This window comes from Aptenodytes forsteri, unplaced genomic scaffold (genome assembly GCF_000699145.1).
Source record: "Aptenodytes forsteri isolate BGI_AS27 unplaced genomic scaffold, ASM69914v1 Scaffold47, whole genome shotgun sequence".
In the NCBI taxonomy this organism is placed as follows: Eukaryota; Metazoa; Chordata; class Aves; order Sphenisciformes; family Spheniscidae; genus Aptenodytes; species Aptenodytes forsteri.
The window spans coordinates 2,145,889-2,165,862 of NW_008794731.1; positions in this window are offsets into that span (position 1 = coordinate 2,145,889).

Sequence of the window (19,974 nt, forward strand, 5' to 3'; positions counted from 1 at the left end):
TTCTTGGCATGCTAGCAGATTGATTGCCATGTGAGAGAGACTTTTAAAAGTTTTACCTTTTTACTCTTATGTAAGACCTTGATGCTGAAAAGCAGGGAAATTAAGGAGATTTGGCAATATTTTAATAAATTACTTAATAGCCCTTTAAGGGCTAGGTAGACTTTCTACCTGCTGATGTGTTATTTTTTTAGCTATCTTACTAGCGGAATCGAGGGAGGATGCAAGCAGTTCGAATGATACTACATCTGCTGACATTGCCTCTCTTATCTGTCAGTTCCCTGTCTCTGGCTGATTGCCATCACTTCACGCTTCTGACGTAACACACACAAGTTTTTATAATGTAGTCAAAGAGTTGCTTCAAGGTTTTACCTGTTGTACTTCAGGTGTTTAGTTTTAATGTGAACCGGTTGGTTTTCTGATAACGTAAAGCTTCTGAAGCAGTTATTGTGAAAGAAAAATACTATTTGTTGGCTCAGACCACACTGATACTCAAACCGCTTTGCTGAGTTACTGTCAGGCATTAACTTCAGATACTGGATCTACAATCGTTCTGACCTTGCAGTACTGTGTTCCGACACCTCTGAATTTGCTCCCACTTTGTGTGCCAAAACACGCCAGAAATTGTTGTTTTATGGCTTTTTTTTTTTCTTTCTTTGATCAGCTCTTCACATTCGGCTTTGGTATTGCATTTGGAAAGTGCTATGCTCAAGGTGCTATGAATGCTACTAATGAACCTTTGGGATCTCGCGTGTCATTCTACTGGGCCACAGTGCTTTCGGCAGTATTACGACTTTGTTACGTCATAACAGCGTTAAGCACTGTATTAAATTGCAAAAGCTTTCCACAATCTTTATTTTCCTATACTGGGCAGAAATTGAGAAACAGAATTGCAGGAAGTGCTAAGCTAGAAGCAACTGCTGGCACTAAGGTACGGGTATGAGAAAGGGGAAAGAATAGGTGTTTGGAGAAGAGCAGACGCTTCATACTTTTGTGTCTTAAAGTGCCCAGTTAAAATTATTGGCACCTCTATTGGAAAAAGAGATTTCTGACTTACTTTGGCTATAATTCCACAAGGACTTAAAAGCATGGTGTCCTTTCTAGTGGTATAACGTCCCTCAGATTTTTGTTTTGCAGGAGGGGTACAAGAAAAGGCTATATCCTTTCTTCCAGGTGCTGCTTTTGTGTTGGTAGATTTTGTTTGCACACAGCAGGTTTATTTGTCAGCTGGTGCTTATCACTTAAATAGAATGTCATCTATGTTTTTGGTAGTTTTAAAATATGCCAGCGTGATGTGACTAGTATTGAAAACTTCCATTGTTGGCCACGTTTTACCAATTTCATAATATCTACAACTATACGCAGACTGTCCTTCAAATCACGCGTTCTGATCAGCACGTTCTCAAGAATTACTGAGAGAGGTTATATCCAGAGCACACCGTGTTTGCTCCTGTGTGATCGTCTCTAGGACAATCTTTGCAGTTGTCTTTACTCAAATCTCTGCATATGCCCCCTCTCAAAGTTTTCTCAAGTGATAGAAACTGTTTTGGTGATGCTTTCCTGTTTATGCTGTAAGCTGTCTCCATGTAGAGCTGGTTACCACGTGGCTTATTTCTGACTTCTTTGCAAGTTACTGTGGATGCATGTGGGTGTGGGAAACTTAAGCCTCAGGCTTCTCTCAGGAGAGCCTGGAATAGGGATGCTATCGCCTCTGAACTAAGAAGGAGGATGGCTGGACTACCCAAGTGTAGTATCTTTCTCCTTATCTGTATTTTTCTTACTTCTCAGACATGTCACAATGCAGCATATTTCTTTGGAAGATCCTGTCTTGACACCACGGATATCTATTGAATCTAAGCATAGCGAATCAGGCCATGTTAATGTGTAGTTGCAGTGTGATGTGGTTTTTTAATTTGAATCGGCTGTTTTTCAAATCATAAAGTGAATTAGGATTTCAAGTGTAAGCCACTGTATAGATATAATGAAGTATGTAACTAAACCTTTGTTTCAGGAGCAATTTCAGCAGAGAATACCAAAATCAACAGGCTATTAGCCCTTTTTAGCATAGCTATAAACTAAAACATCTTTGGTTGCACATTCTGTCTTCCCACTGATAATGCTTGAATTTACTAGTTCTCCTCCAAGCTGATAGACCTTTTAGAAGATAAACTTCTGGATATTTCAAGTAAGGGGGAATTCAGCTAAAAAGACCAAAAAAAGGCTTTATGTTGAATTCATGTTGAACTTCATAATACAGAAAGCATGCAAGAGAGAGACCTTTTAAATACCACAAGCAGGGAGAAAAAAAAAAAAGAAAGAACCCACACTTTTATTTTTGAGCTATTTTCTTCTGACATCTAAGTCAACCATGAAAGATGCATTAAAAAAAAAGGGGGGGGGGACGGGGGACGAGGGACGAGGACTGTTAGTCGTGATTCTCCTGGAAATAATTCATTTTTCCAGCACATAAATCTCTAAGAACACTTTCTGGAAAGACAAAGAAAGACAAATACAGTCTCCAAACTGGAGAGATTTCGGCTTGGCTTATGTCCAATCCTCATTACTTTCCTTTGTACACAGTAAAAGGAGATAAGTTTTAATTGGACTTGATGTTTCTTTCTGACATATCTTAAATTAGCTGCTTCTGCCTTGGCATTAGGGTAGAACTTTAAATTAAACCAGTAACTGTTTACTGCTGATAAAAGCCTAGTTTACCAAAGAGTTTAAATATTGTTGACTTGCTTCTAATCCCTTGGGACTCTGGGGATTTCAGTGGAATTCCTCCATAAGGCAAAGTGAACCAGCAGCTTAAAAGTTCAAGATGAACTTGAGGTCTCTCAGATGTCTTTTTAAGCAATAAAACTCCGTTAGCATACAGCTATACCAAATTTACACTTCTGTATTGATTAAGTATTTAAGAATTATGTTGTAATTTAAAACTTTCTTTGCTTTGTAATGCTGATTGTTGCTGTTTATTTTTCAGAATTTTAAAAAATTGAAACAAATTACTTTTTCATTAATTTCTTGTCAAAATAAGCTTATGAAATGTTATGGTGCCATATCCTAAAACCTAGTTCAATTGGAAATGGATTAGTGCTGTGCCAAAGGCTTCCTGAAGTTCACACCATCTTCACCAGCGAGACTGCATAGGACATGAGGTCTTACAAAAATTTATGCAGAATCCTAACAAGGGAAGACATGTGTCCCTTTAAAAGTCAATTTTGAGTTGCATTTTCTAGTATTGTGATGTCAAATGTTCTTTGTTTTCCTGGGACAGGAATAGTTCAGATCTTCTAGAGCCATGAAAGGGAATGAACTGTACTTGTACTGTACAAGATGGACAGAGTTGCCCTTACATGGTTACATTGCACCAAGTGGTGAAATTCTTTTCTGTTACTTACAAGGACTTGGCAGTGGCATCCTAAAGACATCTGATTTAACTGGGGCTATTTTAGTGTCTTTAGCCAAAATTTTGCTGCTCAGACAAGAGCCTATCTACTCCTTAAAACACCTGTTTTTTTGGTAGGATCTTGTAGACGTCTCATAATACTGATTTTTCTTTTAAGCCTTGACATCCTTTTAATGAACTACATGGTGTAGAAAAGCTGCTTTAGTCAACCTCAGCTGTAAGCGTGTTGTGATCAGAGGTCCAGGGTTAGGAGGCCACTGCATCTTCTGTTGCTGGGGGCACAGAATTAGCAGCTTTGCTAACATCACCCTTGCTTGCAAGGTGCCAAACAGGCAAAGCGCTGCCAAGGCTGGGAGAAGACAAGAGGCAACGTGCTTCCCTGGCATTGCTTGTGCTTCACTGCAGAAAGGAGCACTGTGACTCAGAAGAGAAATAAAAAAGGCCAAGAGTGTCTTTCGCCTTCGTGTATATCCCTTACTGCTGCTCTCTGCTTCCTGGCTCAAGCTCCCAAGGAGAGTGTGGAGCAGAGGCTGTCCCACTAGTGCTCCCTACAGAAAGGAAGCTGGGACAGCTTGCAAGGGATATAGTTTGTTTTCCTAAAGCATGCAGGGATGCTGGAGGCTGCTGAAAGCCTACCTAGAGGACTGAGCTAAACTGTTACACTAGACTTGGCAGCAGTTTTGTTTTTCAGTTGGATGTTAGTGAGAGCTGTCTATTCCCATCTCCTGTTTTGTTGAGTTGCTGTCACTCTTAGTGATACACAGAGATAAAAACCCCTCTGCTGCAAATATTACTTTGAACAGGTTAAGGGAGGGTTTGATTTCAGTTAATTCATTCATGACCATTTGCGTTGAGGCATCCCAGGGGAGGCAGCTTCCCCATACGTACGTTGGACTAATCAGCCAGGGAAAAAATGTAGAAAACTAATAAGGCATTTTTTTCCTGCTGGGAAATACACTATTGTTTAATATCAGACAGGAGTTCTCCTTGACTAAATCCTCAGTAGGAACTGCAGGTACTGAGATTTAAAGAATTAAGAACAATTAATAAGGTAAATGTGGGATTTCTTTTAATGTATTATGATGAAAAAGGTATTATTTTAACATCTATTCTCAGATAGCTGATAGCGAGTAAAACAAATGTGTCCAGGCTGAACCAAGCATATTATAATGCATTGTACATACCCGAGCTTTAGTCTGTTAATAAATCCTGTTCCGTGGTTTCTTTCTACTGGACTGTGACTGTGAAGAAAAGCAGATACATGCCTCTTCTGCTGAGGCTTCGGGACCCTCAGTTTGGGAGCAGAACGTTAGCTGATTTTTGCAGTCCTGTGGTGGGTTGACCATGGCCGGCTGCCACTAAAACGGAGTTGGATGGTGAGAAACCCCTACCACGCCCTTTTCCTAGGCTCAGCTTCAGGGGAACGCCCGCTCTGGTGCCTGGAGCTCCCCGTCCTTCCCCGGCCGCAGTGCTCGCAGGGCTGTCTCTCTCAATTTATTTTTTTTACCTCACCCATTTTGCCCGTTCTTACACACGTTTTCCCAGCCATGCCCCCAGCATTGCTGAGGGGCTCAGCTGTGCCCTGTGGTGGGGCGGCTGGAGCCGGCCGGAACTGGCTGCGTCCGGCATGAGGCCATGCCCCCACATTGCTGAGGGGCTCAGCTGTGCCCTGTGGTGGGGCGGCTGGAGCCGGCCGGAACCGGCTGCGTCCGGCATGAGGCAGCCCCCTCACAGAGGCCCTCCTGCCGACGCCTGGGCACCCACACCGGCAACAACCAACAACCCGATCAAAAGGTAGTTAAAATAAAAGCCTTTGGTGCCACAACTGGTGATGGGCTTCAGCAACGCCTCATTTTTGTGTTGCGCTTCTCCTGCGGCAGATCTCCACCAGTTTTATGGGGACATATGTATATTCATCCATGTTGCGCACCTGGGAAAGCGATGGCACTCGGCAAGTGAGGTATGGCCATCTGTCAGACATCTGATAGTGCCAGGATTAAAATACAGATCTGGGGAGTCCCAGAGCTGTACGTATATTACCTGTTAACCCACAGCAGATGTTCTTCTGAGAGGATGGAGGATGATCCTTGTGCAGGGAGGCCAGGCTTGCTGGGTGTTGATTGGGGATTGAAAGGGATGGAAGTAAAAGTCAGCTTTGCATTTTGATGAGACGACTGTAAGCTGTGCGCTAGGACAGGCCACATACATCAAAATTAAGCTGTTGCTTATCTGGCTGTAAATGCAACAATCTTTTCACTGCTTTCATAGGGCACCAGAGTCCTGAGAAGCACCTTGATCCATCTATCGATGCATACCAAAAGACAATGCACTGGCGTCGTGGTGTGAAGTTACTCAGACTGTTGCCCACTCTCATGAGTTGCAGTGCCTGTCAGGTAAGTAAGGTTGAGCAAAAATGCGAAGATACTGCGTGTTTTATTTCACAAAACAGCGTTTTCATAAAGTGTTTAGCACAACTCTATTTGGGTTGCTCATTGAGCCGGGAAATGTGATAGTTCATGCTCTAGGCAAAGTGTTTCAAATGTCTGAGGCTGAATAAAAATAGCACTTCAAAATAAATTGGGTAGTGCACTGGGGAGGTGGCAGAGATCATTGCTTGCAGCTTGTCCCTGGTTCATTCAGTTCTTTCCTCTACAAGGGCTAGAAAGGCTGGGGATTTAATTCTCCCTTTGACTAGTTTGAGGCTAAAAGAAAGGGATTTACACGCCTGATTTCTGTTCTGGCCAATGGAGCCATGCTCACAGCAAACTCCCTCTGCATTCCTGGGAAAATGGGGTCATTTGTGCCGGATCACTCAGCCAAGCGCACAAGCTGGATCTGTGACTGTACAGCCCACAAGCTGGCTGTGCTGAGGAAATAACAACCTTAAAAATTCGATGCTGCAGTTAAGTTCAGTGTCTGCTGATGGGTCACTTTTGCTGCTGTCTTGTGTCTGCTCTGAAGTGCCTGGAACCATCATCCAAGAGTTCAGGACATCAGCTGGTAATCTCAAACTTGGAAGAGTTTCCAGGCAGGCTGACCGAAATCTGAGGATCTAAGACTGCCTGTACCCAAAAATAAGTAAATAAAAGGAAGCTAATCCCAGATGGTGCTGATTAAAACGTGAACTACAAAAGGCAGATTAAGGAAGCAGCTTTCAGGCTGCAAAGTATATTACCTGAGAGGGAGCTTGATCATTGTAGCACAGAGCTCATATTTCTGAAAACCCAGCACATCTTGACACAGCACTGCCTTTGGAGAGCCTGCATCCTCGAGTGGAAGATAATGGCGCCAAGCTTTGGGTCTTTTGATCACGGAGGGAATTGATGTCTCAGCAGTCACCTTCTTGCCGAGTGATACAAGTGGGACCACGTTAGGCACAAACCCTTTCAGGGTAAAGGGAGGCAATTTTATAAGATTTTTCTGACCTTCTCGCAAATGCTGCACTTGTCTAGGGAACGGGAGGCTTTGCAGGTGTGGGACAGGTGGCAGCGTACCTGCCTGCCAGCGACACTGCGGCCAGTGTTCACTTCTGATCTTGGCTACTGCATGGTTGATATCAGACCTGGTTTGGTCTTAAGGCCCTAGATGCAGATTTTTTTATTTTCCGAAATGTATTGTTTGTCACCTATCTCTGTGGGTTTTCTTTTTCAAGCTGGTTTGAGACTATCCTGACAGCAGAGTTAATCCTTGCCTCAGTTGGAACCAGTGCTGACTCACTGCCGTAAGTCTTAATTCCGTGAAAACTTTAAATATTCAGGAAAGTCTCATACACATATATGTATAACAGCTTTCCATGCAGTTATGTAAAAATCTCAAACTATGTCACTTCATCAGATCTATTGTGGCTCATGTCTGTTCTGTTACTCAACCCTCATTGATTTCAGTGCCTTTAAAAAAAAAGAAAGAAAGAAAGAAAAAAAAGTGCTGTTTGTTTCTGCTGAGCAGAGAGCTGCTCCTGGCATGCTTCCCATGAAGTGTGCATCACAGGCATTCAGAAAAACTAGAGCACTGGGGCCAAGGCTCAGGAGACCTAGTTTCTGCTTCTGACAGTGACGTTTGTTTTGAGCAAGACCTGATGACTGCTACATCCTATACTAGAATTTTCCCATCTCTAAAATAAATGTGGTGAAAAAAGTAGGAAGCTTTGAATCAATTTGAGGAGTGCTCAGAAAATGCAATGTGAGGTGGCACAGTTCTTTAAATAACAGTTTTACAAGGAATATATACTTTAAAGAAGATCTGCAGTAAACTCAGTAGAGTTGAGCCAGAGGCAGGTGTCCTAATTTACTATTTTAACCCCTGGTTTTATCCTCTATTCAACAGGGAAATTTTACACCACCCATTTTCTGGACACGCAAATAAAATAATCCAGGTATCTTTTTTCTCTTTTTGAATCCAGTACCATTTATGGGGGTAGGACCGTTTGAACGTTTTTTCTTCCTTTAGGGGGTGGGTAATGAGAGGGAGGGTGACATCAAAGTTGACTGCTGGAAAGAGTGACTCTGATTTACAACGCTCTGCAGCTTGAGATAATGCCTCTGGTATTTGGAGACTCCAAAATGCAAAAAGCAGTGCTCATGGGGAGCCTGTTCTCAGTCACCCATTTCTTTTATCGGTAGCTGGGACCCAGGAGTCAGGAATGGCGCAAAGGACTGATCATTGTACAATCCACCGCTACTCCAAGGCACACAGTTGTAGCTGCCGTGTTTGCTCCTACTGCTCTGGCCCAGTTTAAAGACTTCTTGGATCTCTGAGGTCAATGGAGCCTTTGATGCAAATTCTCAGGATACCATCAGACTTAGATTCCCATCTTGATGAATTTGCAAAAGACAAAGCTACGTGGAACACTCTCCAGAAGTGCTCAGAGCTGGGAACAGAACAAACCAAGAGAAATTCCAGCAAAGGGGGCGGTAACTGATTCTAGCTCCAGATAACGGTTGTTATCAGAGAAGCTCATAAATCCACTCGATTTAAACAGAGTGTCAGGCAGCATCCCGTTCTGCATTGTGTGTCGCCTCAAGGGATCTACAGCTGCTTGTTCTGATCAATGACTTCCATTCTATCTTTCAGGTTCCCAAAAGTCACTACTTCCTGGAAAATGTCTGTGGGGGTGCTAGTTCTGAGTGTCTGTGTGGCCTTAGGGAGAAGGAGCAGAACATGTTACTGTTCCAATAAACAGCCCCAAATTACTGTTTGGCTGTCACTCGGGTGGCTGGAAAATGCACTAATGAGTAAAACAACATATATTGGCAAAAACAACATGCCAGAAGTATGGAGGTTGTTTAAATGTTGACTTTGGGATCTGATTTTCTAATCCGAAGCGTCTGTTGGAGTATGAAAAGTCTTCATTAAGATGCAGTGCCAGTGTCTCTCCTGGGACTTGTAATTAGACACCTAATGGCCCCATGCTTCTTGAAGCATGAACACACTGATAGCAACACCTTCACTGCGTCACTGTCACCCTTTTGGTGTCATCACTGCAGTTGCAGAGCTACCCTGCATCTTGGCAGATGAAGATTACTTGAGGAGAAAGACATGAGACCACACCATGGTAATCTATGTATCTTAACTCTGGTTTTGCCTCAAGCATTTGTTTTGAGGTACTATGGCTTAATAAAAATGAGGCAGACCTTTGGGAGAAAATTTACATTTACTGTTTGGAAAAAAAACCCACAGCTTTGTTATGGAAAACTATGGATTTGCTGTTAAAGAATGATGTAGATGTGAGAAGATGAGCATCCCTACCAAGTAGTTGGTCCCAAATACAGTGTTAGGCTGACTCCCATGCTCCAAGTGATTTCTCAACACCTCCTTCCTGTTACATGAAAAAAAAAGTATTTGTATTGTGGTCAGCCATCCCTTTTAGGGATGTGCCACAACAATTATTAGGAGCGAGAGGGAGTCATGACCTTGCTATTATTCTAGCAACTCTATTAGGGGAAAATCTGTGGATTTATTTCAGCCACATTTTGTCTCTTCCAGCAAACAGTTCTGTAGTTTCCAATACGCCAAAAAGAGCATAAGGGGATTTTGCCTCCACTATCATGACTTTTGAATGACCTTGCAGAACAAGGACTAGATGATGAAGTGACCTCATAAAATACTCTTTTAGGAAAACACCATGTCATACACTGCTGGGATGAATTGTCCAGAACAGGATGCTGGGAATAACTGACATTTTGGATGAACCTATAAAACAAGACTCTGGACTCACCCACAAAGTGGAGAGAGAGGTATGAACCTGTGGGACTTGGTGTCAATCAAGCAGATGCATCAAATCTCTATGGCAGCCTGCAGTGTAAGTGGGGGTATGGAGAGGGGAAGGTTGTTTCTTCTGCCATACAAAAAGGTTCAGCATCTTGGCCACCTTCACAAGTGTGTAATATCGCCTCCCTGACTTCTGTGGTGAGGAAACTCAGGTCACAAAAGCTGTGTCCTTCTATATAGCCAGGTAACTTCTAAATAGGCTGTTGGTACCTAAGTAGAATAGTAGCTGTACACTGAGACCCAGCTGTAACAGCTCTGGCACCAGGGGTGACACAGTGCAAAGTAGTATTCCCAAAGAACAGCTCTGGGGAGCAGCGTTTTGGGGAAGAAATTGATAAAATATGAAAATAGTGACACAAACATCTTTTTTTTCAACTATTGTAAAAAGTCATTGAAAGAAAGGAGCAGATGGAAATGTTTTGTGTTTAGTGAAAGGTGAATACAGGTTGGGCAGCAAGCTCTTGTTACTGTCCTGAAACGAGCTGCTTACCTAAATGCTGAGCCTGTGGCGTTGCTTTAAAAACCATCCCAATACAGCCTCACACAGTACGGAAGAGACAGTACAGTGATATGCATTTCTTCCTGCACTGTTTTGAAATGCATTGCGCTAGGTGAATGAGATGTTTTACAGCTGGATGCAACCCTCTCTCATGGCCAAGAAGGGAGGGGAAATGGACCAAAACAGAAAACAAGAGGTGAGATGTGAAGAGAGACAGAGTGGCTTGGTAGTTAGATAAAGAGCAGGGAAGCCACGAAACCAGAGCTGATGCCACCAGAACGGGAGATCTGCTGAGCATGTGGAGTAGGTCTGTTGATTCCCCATGCCTGGCCTGCCCTGCTTGTAAGGAGGGATAAAGCAGGATAAATGCAGGAGCACATTCAGGCAGGAGGAGTGCTTGAGGAAGGAGCGAGCAGCTGACAAGACTGAGAGGTGCTCAGTGGTCATGACTTGGGGGAAATCTCAAGGAAAGCCACACTGAGATCTGGAGGGAGGTACTGCTGCCTGCTGGAAGAGATTGGGAAGGGAGAGTTTTTGTGTATTTATACGCTATGTATAGCGGGGCCCAGATAGTCAGAGCACTGAATGTAAACGCTGCACTGCCACATGTTCTTTGTAAATGCGTGGGCAATCACAGCTGATTGTATACTTTCTAACAAGCAGCACTGCATTCATCTGCACTGTCTGGTAGTGGTTAATCTTGAAAAGAAGTAGTACTTCCCTGTCTGCTCATTAGAAATGACCTGAGCAGCAACAGCGTAATCACTTGCACTAAACACATGGCTGGAATCTTTTTGATAAAGTCCAAGACACAGGACAGTTTCCTATGCACGCCTTCCTAACTGCCTGCCTGCCTCAAGGGCAGACCTGACCGTCTGATTCCCATTGTAGTGAAATTTTAGAAGCAATTTTATTTGTTCAAGTTGGCTTTAATTGAACATCTGAGTTAATAACAGGGAGATTCCCAAGGTTTGCATCAGAGTCGGGAAGGCAAAGGAGTCATTTTGGAGTCCTTCCTTAATCCCAGCTTCTTTGTTAGAAATGTCAGTGTTATTTAATTGGCTGTTAAATCCTAATCACATGAGCACCCTCCCTGGGTGTAATCTCCTGTGATAAATTTCCCAGTACTCGTGTCAGAGGTGCATTCTGGTCTCCAGCCTTTGCGAGACTGAGAGTGCCCTGTGATTACAGCTGATTTTTGAAGAGGGAACAAGGGAGGAATGGATCTTATTTCAGCTTAAATTGATTTAAAAAGAAAAGTGACTCCAGATTTGGATAAAGATACCGTTCTCTGGTCTGCTTGAGGTCTTTGTAGATGGAGCTATTTTTTCCATGCTTTTCAGCAAATGCTTACAGGGTCTAGGTCTTATCAGACAAAGGCAAGGTGGTACAGCCAGCCCTTAGGGGGGGAGCAACCAGACAATTGCACAAGGTCTCATCTCACAGGCAGGAGAGAAGGAAGGAAATGGGCTAAGTTAGGGTTAGGTAGTTATCTGTTGGAAGCAGGCTGCACACAGTCAGATCTCTAGGATCAGGAAAGAGAACTTGAAGGTGGAAATGGTAACTAGATATGAAGAAGGAACTGAGCAGATAAGAGGAGGATGGGAAGGAAGACCTGTAAGTCTTCAAGAAAACCTTTCTTGTCCTACAATCCTCTAATATTTCCCCATTTGATTCTGGTTATTCTCCCCCCTCAGAGATTTCACCCTGTGTCTTGGGGTTTCTGAGAGCACCCAGAGCTAGGAAGACAGGCCAGAGTCAGAGCAAGGTGCTGGCATCCCTGAGGAGCACAGATGCTTGCACGGGGTGAGTGTGCAGGGGACAGTAAGTGACTTCTGGGATGCTCATGACTCCACTGGCACTGCGTTCCCCAAACCTTGGGAATTAGGAAGGTGGCAGCATCTATGAGCTGTGCACCAGAAAGGTCTCTGATCTCAGACCTCCACACTTGGAAGAGGGGCAGCATTCGTTGGCTCTCAGATGCAAATTTCCATCCCACTGTGAAGCCACTTACAATTTATACCCAGCTGAGAGGGCAGGTTTAGCTTTGCTCAGACAGTCTCCATTTAGAGATTCCTCACCTGATGTTTTCTTAACTCTTAGTGCAGCAGCAAAACAGCAAAGGACTCTGTGCCTGCCTCTGGGAAGGCGGTGGTGTGCAGCAGCAGCAGCAGCCTAGAAGTTCGCTGGGACCGAAGCCAAGAAACCAACGTTCTGCAGCAGGAGAGGAGCAGCCCTGTGGGAAGCAGCTTGCAGCATGGACACATCTAGGTAGGACAAGAAGTCTGGCCCAGACTGGCTGCACATGTGTGCCAGATGCAGGCAACTACATCTGGCAGAGGCATGGTCTGGAGTGACTGTCCCTGGTGTCAGGCATCTGTCTCCCTTCTGGAATGCAAGGCTTGTGCTGAGACCAGCTTGTTGGGTGCTATTTTCCCTGTAATTTTAAAGCTGTGACACTAAGGGAAATGGCAGCATGTATTGTGGTGGGCTCAGGAAACGCAGACCCGTCTGAGTCACTGGACTGCGATGTACCCTATCTCGGATGCCTGTTCCCAGGCGTGCTGCCTGCGTCCAGCCCAGCAGCAGCTGTGACAGAACCTGATGTCCCACCACACTCACAGCACGTCCTTTGGCATGGCCCTGCTGATAACAGTGTGTTCCCTCAGCCCATTGCAGGCACATCACAGGCCATCTCATTTTATCCAAATACCATTTCCCTCCCCAGTCCTGAATCATCACCAGGCTAATATCAGTGCCTGTGTGTCAGTACCAAAGGAATGCTTGATAATACCCCTTTTTTCTCCTCAGCTTTCTCCCAGCTCCCTTTAAATCCAATTTGTACTTCCTTATGACCCCAAAGGCAGTACAAAACAAATGTGTCAACATGAAAGTAAGCGCTTCAATCAGTAAAATCCAGGATTTTTTTTTTAAATAATAACAGGACCCTGAAGGGAGAGAGACTGAGAAAGGAAGAGCAAATAAAAAGAAATGCTATGTATGTTCTGGCTAGGAGCCAAAGGCCCTCTGAGCCAGGTTTGGATAAAATAGGGCTTAATTTCTGGTGTGAGAAACACTAGAGTGAATCTGTAGCAAACAAAGGCCAATTCACAAAGGGACACAGGCCATGGATGGAGGAGGAGAGGGCAGCCTGCCAGTTCCGCCAGCTCCTGTGATTTTATCATGTCTTGCAATATCAGATGTTTTACTTGCAGCTTCCTTTTCTGCTTGCATTTTTTTTAAAAACTGCATTTCTACTCGTGAAGTCTGTAGAGAAAAACTTGAAGGACACCCCAAAGATGGTCCAGAAACCAAAAGGCCGATGAAAAACACCAGAGTTCATTAACTTAATGAAAATTAAATTGAGATTCTTAAACAGGACTCAGGGAGAGGAGGGGGGATTTTTAAATGTTTGGGCTGGGCAGTGTGAAATGCTTTCTTGGACCATGAACAACTGTTTACATTTGAAAAGAAATGCTGTGTCAGCAGTCCTAGTGGGCTCATCGCTCAGTGACAGCATTATCTCCCTGGAGAGCTTCCAGTGCCAGAGGAGTGTGAGATCCCCCAGAAATGGTAGGGCTCAGCACTGCCCTCTTCCAGACCATCAAATACTTTCCTCTGCAGATCAGGGGAGTCAGAGATGACATAAAGCCAACTATGGTAACAGCGTAGTACAAACCTACCAAGGGAATTCTCTCCATAATGGGAATCTTGCCCGATTCTTAAAAGGAGGTCAGTCCACTTTTTCCCTTGGGAGCACACCAAAGAGCACGTACCCAGACCTGTGGCATTTTCATCGCAGCCCACGGTATGGGTGGTACCGACAGGAATGAATCGTGCTCACGTCCTGTTAGGTACTCCGATTCTTTCCAATAAACGGAGCAGAGAGAATGGCTTGTTCTGAAAAGCTAAAGCTTTTCTATTAGTTGCATGCTGTGCTAAATACCCTTGATAAACAGTTGGCTGGTAGAATATACTTTTTTGGGTTTTTTTAATTGCTCAGATCTAGGCAGTGTGTTTCGTAGTCAGTTCTCAAACAACTAGGCATTTACTGCAGTTACAGAAACTAATGGCATTACATGCAGTGAAGACAACTCTAGAGTCGCTCTCAAGAAGGCTGTTGGGAATACAGGATTGCTTCCCCCAGGGGTCATCCCTGTGTTTTCCCATGATATTATCTGATTTTTGAGGCCAGTTGTGGACTCAGGAATTCTGCCCACACACATTTCTTCTGGCTGTTGTAGGTCCTGGGATGACAGTAGGTCGGCCCACACAGGGCAGCCTGTGGCCATTTACCAGCCCAAGACAACATAAGCTCATTCCTAATTTTTGATTTTGAAAACACCATTATGGGAGTGTAGGGAACAGAACTTTTTGGTCACTATGTCCACTTTGGGCTTACCTCAGGCAATCATGACTTGGGCTTTCCCCATGCGCTTTGTGGTTGAACACAAGTGGGTGTGAGGTGCATCTGTGGAGCAGTTTTGGCTGTTTTGAGGTTCAGTCCCAACTGAACAGAGTTCAGAGATTGAGCTAAGGAGCTGAGATGTCATGATGTAGTTGGTTGAGAGGAGGTTGGTGGAGTTTACATCAAACCCCAATTTATGTTACTGAAGCATTCAAGCCCCATCCCAAAAGCAGGGAGGCCACATATACAGTGGGAAGGCGAGGGATGAGGTAACTTACTGCAGTTTGCATGACAGCCTGTGGTAAGAATCCAAATTGCTCCATCTCCTCTGTGCTGGAGGGATGCTGCCAAGCACAGGCGTATACAGACTTTTGTATGCCCAAGGCACAAGCTTCAGTGACAGCCGGTCTCATAGCATTGGCGACAGATGCGTTAAGTTACCTTCCAAGACAAATATACTGGAAGTGACTGATGGGCCTGTAGCCCTCTCCTAGCCTCCTCTGCACCATGCGCAGGTGTCCCTTGCTGGGGAAGAGAGCTGTAGCCACCATGTGCTCATCCACACGCCACTGCTTCCAGCCTGCCCATGTCTGGAGACCAGCCCCGGCATTAGTAGAGACCCCTCTATGGGCACTGGCCTGCTCAGTGCGTGGAGGTGGGCAGATACAGGTTTTCCGCTGTGTTACACAGGCTCGATGTGACTAATGGAAGGGAAACAAGGAGTGTTTGACCCTCATTAGTGTCATAATTTCAAGTGATGCCCACCCATTGCCTGAATAGTCTTTTACGCTTGCAGGACTCTGACAAAGAGGGCTGTGTTCTTGCTGTATATGATTAACTAAATTCTGTGTTAGATGTAACAGGCTGAATGCGGAGCTGAGGACGCTGTTTGCAAAGATAAAGGATGTGCAACTGTACTGGCACAGGCAGTGCCTCTGCAGTAGTGTTTTTTGAGTGGAGAGAGAGGCTGGCTCCTGCTTTTATCCTGTTTGTAGCTGTGGTACTAACAGTACATTCTTGAAATTTGAAAAATCCCTTTGTTTGGCCTCCCTCCGGCTTCCCATGTGGAAAAAGGGTGTGTGGGGATAGGAGCGTATATGGCTGTGAATACAGTGTGCTCTCTGCTGCTTGCATCACCCAGGCTAATTGCGGCAATGGTGAGGGAAGGAAAAGTCACTTGCCTGTGTAACGGGAATTGCTCAGCTACCGCAGCCATGGAGGAGAGGCTCTGCACGTCACCCATTGGGGAAGCCCCCCAGGGATCAGGTTCTCCTGTACAAAAACTGTTCTCTTCCCTGCCACCACCTCAGTGTTTCCCATTGTTTAGACATAGACTTGCTCAAACACCACTTTTTTCCTACTGTTCCCACTTGCCTCTGTTCTGAACCAAGGCCACATATATCAAAATATTACAAGGATCAGCTTCTTGCAGGATGAGGAGATACAGATGAGTCCCCAGGACTTTACATGCTAATTTGTTTCAGCACCACCTGTCTCCTCTGCTCATCATCTAACACTGTTTTTATTACTCATAATTTTTCAAATGGAATAAAGTAGTTTGGGCAGCTCAATTTGACTGCAAATGCTTTTGAAGATTGACAGGAGCAACACTTAAATTGTCGCATTCCAGCATGAGCATACCTTTCACATCAGTGATTGGGATAAAAATGATATATTGTCATGGTGTTCCAGGTTTAATTTCACCTACAGCATCTGTATATTACACGGCAGCAGCCATTAGAAATGAATGACGCCAAAACCAGACAGACCCTGTGCTCTTAAGTGTAGGGGCCATTTGCTCTGCTGATGACAGACAGTGACTGCCTGCGTACGCTGACTTCAGCCCATTCATGTGTTTCTATGTTTTTGCTGCAGTGTTTGGTATGGAGGCAAGTGGGAATATCCTTTTTGCACCAGCTGTGGTGGGTTTTTTTTCCAAGTGTTCTGAAAGATTAACTTGTGCTCGGACAAGTGTGATGTCTGAACTGAATGGAGAGATGCCCGTAGGAATTCATGCCAGCTTCAGGAACTGGTCTAGGAGACACCATTCAGTAGAGTCCAAAAGCTTCTCCACTTCATCCTGGTATGGCTGTGTCTTAGCTGAGATTGCTGCCCACGTCACAGTCCCTTCCAAGCACATTTGCTCAAGGGAGGAGCAAGTGTAGAGGCAAACGTGGTACACTGCCTGTGCAGTTTATTTCCCAAATATAAGTCCTTTGCATGTAGAAGTAGCTCATCACTTCATAGCGTGGTGTTCACTAACACACAGGGCATCATTTTTAATGGGTTTATGCTGGTGTAAATATTCAGCACGGGTTGGGTTGCCAGTGGGATTAGGACAAGTGTGAGATCTATATTAGATGCTTTCTGAAAGTGTCATTAGGACAGTATATTTTGTGAGGTTTTTTTTCTGTTTGCGAATATGTGCGTGTCTATGTATGTACATGGTGAGTCACTTCTGTAATGAGTCTTCACCTGTTTGCTAATTGCTGCGATGCAAAACACTGCTGCATTTGGCATCTGGTTTCCTATGAACACCTTCACTTCTGGATATCACTTTGGTAATCCTAACGAAAGCCATCCCGACAGCTCTGACTGATTGTCCCCGTTTATAAAAATGCATCTTAATACCTAATCCTCACCACCACTGCCAGCCAGGCAGTTTCATTTTTAAAAAGATTAAACTATTATCCCATGCAAATACCAAACTTTAATTTTTAAATGTTAGGCTAGAGTCTTCCAGTGATGGAAAATGCCAGGATGCATGGGACATTGTATTCCCTGGAGTTTCGTGGCCAATATGTTTAAAACTCTGTGAAATATAACCCACTGTCTCACTTGTTATTTCTGTGGGTGAACTAGTGTCCCCTCCCCCAGTCCAAACTCAGCTGGTTTGTAACTCAGAAATGAAAGTGAAGCATCTTTTGTTTTGCTTTTAAAATATTTTTTAAATTCTGCTTGAGTCACAGGCTAAAATTATAGTTGATTTTGGACTATTTACAGCACAAGGATTTTAATAGCAGGCATTCACTGAAAACTCAAAGAACAGTCCCCAGACATGGACAATTTAAACTCTTTGCTACTGTGTCTTGTATTAATACCAACTTTTTCCCATGGATCAGTATCAGACAGAGACATGATCTAACCAAGGTGCATTTTGAGTCAGATTCCTGCTTTCTCAGAAGAGCAGACTGCTTGGCTTACATATTTAGGAGGCTTTCATGAAAAGTCATTTGTACCGCATTGGGTTTTCAAGCACCTTTGGGTTTTACAGAGTCTGCTTTGAAAGGTGCAATTATACACCAACATAAGTTTTAAATTAAGCCATTTTGGCTGACGGGAGTCTAATGTAGAACAGATTTAAGTAGCTTGAGTTACAGTCAAAGATCCCCACGAGATTGAGTTTGGCCAGCTGAACACTTGCTAAAGGATGACTCATTTAATCTTTGTCAGCGTGGTAGATGGTGCATGTTAAATCGCACAAACGGACATATCTAACAGTAAACCTTTGTCCAGGCCAGCTCTTGGTGTGGGGCACTGCTGTGAAACAGCCCTACCAAAGCTCTCAGGGTGGTTGCAGATGCCTGTTCCTGCGCGTGAGCGAAGGCAGCAGCAGCCCGAGCCGTGGGGGTGGTATATTGGCCCAGCGCGTTCGTTCATGTCACTTGCTGGAACTGCTGAGCTATTGCATGCAAGATCTGGAAAGTTAGCATGGTCTAGAGAAAGTGATTAAACAAAGATACGGGGGCCTAAGGAAATGCCCTGGTTAGCTGAGATTTATGAGCCATGGTCGGATATGTCACTTGAAACTGCCAAAACAGAGGGGGATGGGCCTTGGCCCTTCCTGGATGTGGCGGAGAGCTGCAGGCTGTACTTTCCCATCCGTTTGGTGTCCATGCTACAGTGCAGCTGACTGAGTGACGCCTGTAGCTTCAGGTGTGTAGGCTCTTTCTTAGTGTTTCTTGCCCTGTCTACTTCCCATTAGTAAAAAGAATTCTGCAGTCTCGCTTATTTTACATCTTCAGTTTTAAAAAAAAAAGATATTTTTCTACATGGACTTGGCTTTTTCTGCAATTTTTTTACTGAGCAGGGGAGCTGAGGTGAGGAAGTGTTAGGCTGCATGGTGGTGCTGTGCGGTACTTGTGTTGTGCTGGCATTGCACTACACTCGGGGCAGGATCCGACACTGATAGAGCTGCAGTATGGGCTGAAGAACAGATCTCTGGGTTTGATCCATAGCTGCTGGTGTGGCTGGGGAGTCTTCTGCTAACATTAGAGGGCCTCCGTCTATAGCAGAAAGGGACTCTGAAAGGTTACATTTTAATAATGCAGCATCTTTCTGCTTTGCCTGAAGTAAGAGAATGACTGGAGTTAATGGCTTGTGCTTCAGTGATTTCTGCTCCTGTCGGTTCTGGAAATGAAGGATAGTCACCAGCCTCCAGAACAGCTCCTGAGGCTTCTTTTCAGAGCTAAAAAGAGCCAGTGTCCAAGCTGGGAAGAAGATAAAGCAGATACCCACTAACTACAGTGCTCTGAAGAACCAGGAGTGACCTGTGGGATGAGGATCTGTCCTATCTCTCCATGTTGCACAGCTGTGAAAGGGGTGAGAAGATGGTGCCAGGTCCCCTGTGGCAGTCATCCCCTTTGCCACAGCCGCCTTGTTGTGCCAGGAGGTGACTGGGAAAACCACCAGCCATGAAGCATGGAGATCCCTGGAGTGCTGACTGTCTTCAGCTCAAGGAGGGGATCTTCTCCTGGTACCTTTTATCTTTAAAACAGTTTATTAGGGAAAAAGTCAGCTACAGGGGCTAGAAATGGCAGTCAGGCAGGGGAATGATTTCAGAGGAGAAATATGCTCATGAACCTCTCTGCTCCTCCCAGGCAAAGAAGCTGCCAGCCTTGATGTGGCATGTCATTCGTCAAGCTGTCACCGCAGGGCCTGGAGATCATTTTGCCGACGTTGGTTCACCCAGGAGGGAGCGCGGGCACACCTGTAACCTTTGCCTCCCAGAGCTGTCTGCGGTTGTCCCCAAGGCTTGCTTTTGACTGCAAATGCAACAATAGGCTGCGGGGGAGGTGGGGAGGGGCTGTGGATTTCAGTGGGCGCTCATACCTGCAGGGGTGGGAGCAGGGAGCGTCGGGAGAGTGCCCTGGAAAGCCTCAGCTCCTCTGTTGGAGGGGTGTGTTGTAGCCAAAGGGGCACTCTCCCGTTACAGTGAGCAGCAGCACAGCCCATCTCTGCCCCGGGGAGTCCTGGCATTAGCTGAACCCAAACCCACAGAAGATTCATTTTTGGGAAGGGATCCCTAGCGCTGGATTTGCTTATGCTGAGGGTGGTTGAGAGCTGCTTCAGAAGATTGCTGGTCACCTTTCTGGGATGCAGAGCACCTCCCAG